A 1,032-nucleotide genomic window follows, 5' to 3' on the forward strand; every position below is an offset into this window, starting at 1 on the left:
TAACAAGAAATAGAATAAAATTAGACCAAAAAATTAAACTACGTCAAAATCGATTTCAAAATATGAGGAGAGCACCTATGCATATCCAGAGCTAGCCCGCTTTCCAAAATGCTCAATCTGGATATCGATGAGCTTCGGCTAGAAAGGGAAACTTTTGAATAATACAAAAAAGTCATGAGGGTTTTATATGATATATAATACAACATTGTCACATATTTTCCTCTCAATATTTAACGGATTTTATAATTATATAATCAAAAATATCAAGGCCCTGATTTATTGATTACTAAACAATGACACTACGTCGCATATACACATTATTTCATCAGTATTACATTTGCATTTGTCTATCTGACTAAAATATAGGACTCTTTGCCAGTCAGTAAGGTAAGCCATTGCTCTAAATATTTTTTAAATATAAATTGTCTCTGCTCAAAGACATCATTTATTAACATTATGATCTAGCCAAAGCATTTAAGACCATTTTTATTGGATATCGAAAATAAGAAAGTGTCCTATAACACTACTTACAGTCGGAAGCGGAAGACTTTGTTCTTGTGTACTATTTTCTTCCACTTACCACTCTTTAGCGTGCACTAACACTAATTCAAAAAACTATTTCATAAAAATCTCAGTTTTATTGAACAAGAAAGTGCATAACAGATGAAGTAAAGACTACACAGTTCATGCGCTTGTGCAAGTGCAAGTATGTTAGGGCTAGCCAAAGGCCATTAATACTCGCTAGGTATTTGTGTATCAAGACCAAAAAAGGACATGGACCTTCATCTTATATCTTTAATACTAAATAAAAGTTATTTGACCTATTTCCCATAAATGTAAAATCAAGTATGTTTCAGATATCAATTAGCTTTTCTTTCGATTCCATGTGTCGTAAACGTTCACGTAGTTGATTGCGTGGACAATCTATTTTCTAATAATTTTATGATTAATAAACTATGAAAATATATCCTTGAACATACAACCCTAGGTCACAACTACAGTGAACTAAGGCAGTGCAGTCGGCCCCGGCGA

Source organism: Pieris brassicae, chromosome 6, assembly GCF_905147105.1.
Source record: "Pieris brassicae chromosome 6, ilPieBrab1.1, whole genome shotgun sequence".
Lineage (NCBI taxonomy): Eukaryota > Metazoa > Arthropoda > Insecta > Lepidoptera > Pieridae > Pieris > Pieris brassicae.